A 957-nucleotide genomic window follows, 5' to 3' on the forward strand; every position below is an offset into this window, starting at 1 on the left:
CCCCCTTCCTTCAACATCTCAGCTCTCACACCATCCATACCAGATGCTTTTCCTACTCTCGTTTCATATAGTCCTCTCCTCACTTCCTCTCTTGTAACCTTTCTCTCATTCTCATCTCTCATCACCGGCACCTCAACACCTGCAACAGCAATTATATCTGCCTCCCTATCATCCTCAAAATTCAGTAAACTTTCAAAATATTCCGCCCACCCTTTGCTTGCCTCCTCTCCTTTTAACAACCTTCCATTTCCATCTTTCACTGTCTCTTCAATTCTTGAACTAGCCTTCCTTACTCTCTTCACTTCTTTCCAAAACTTCTTATTCTCTTCATATGAATGACCCAATCCCTGACCCCACCTCAGGTCAGCTGCCCTCTTTGCCTCAATTACCTTGAGCTTTACTTCCACATTTTTCTCTCTATATCTTTCATACTTCTCTACACTATTACTCTGCAGCCATTCTTCAAAAACCTTCTTTTTCTCTTCCACTTTTACCTTCACTCCTTCATTCCACCTTTCACTGCCCTTCCTCATGCTGCCTCCAACAAACTTCTTGCCACACACAGCACTTGCAACCCCAACAAAATTTTCTTTTGGTAAATTCCACTCCTCCTCTAAATTACCAGTTTCTCTTACTTTCACTTCTTCATATGCCATGTTCAACCTTTCTTGTTTTTTTATTAGCTCTTCAACCCTCACTAGCTCCCTTTTACATCCACCTACTCTATTCCCCCATTCTTATGCTACAACTAGTTTCCCTTCCACAAAAAAATGATCAGACATACCGCTAGCCATACCCCTAAACACGTTCACGTCTTTCAATCTTCCAAACATTCTTTTAGTTATCAACGCATAATCCATTAACGCCCTTTCTACCACTCTTCCTTTGGCCACTCTTACCCATGTATACTGTTTGTATCTTTATTTTTGAAAAAGCTAGAACTTATCACCATCTCTT

At 41.0% G+C, this 957-nt stretch overlaps 1 pseudogene; it reads right to left on the reverse strand.

The window, feature by feature from the left end:
* LOC137614718 (uncharacterized) overlaps positions 1 to 656 on the reverse strand; it is a 68389-nt pseudogene extending 67733 nt beyond the window's left edge.
* Between the last annotated feature and the right edge of the window lie 301 nt (positions 657 to 957).

This window comes from Palaemon carinicauda, chromosome 2, assembly GCF_036898095.1.
Source record: "Palaemon carinicauda isolate YSFRI2023 chromosome 2, ASM3689809v2, whole genome shotgun sequence".
Taxonomy (NCBI): domain Eukaryota; kingdom Metazoa; phylum Arthropoda; class Malacostraca; order Decapoda; family Palaemonidae; genus Palaemon; species Palaemon carinicauda.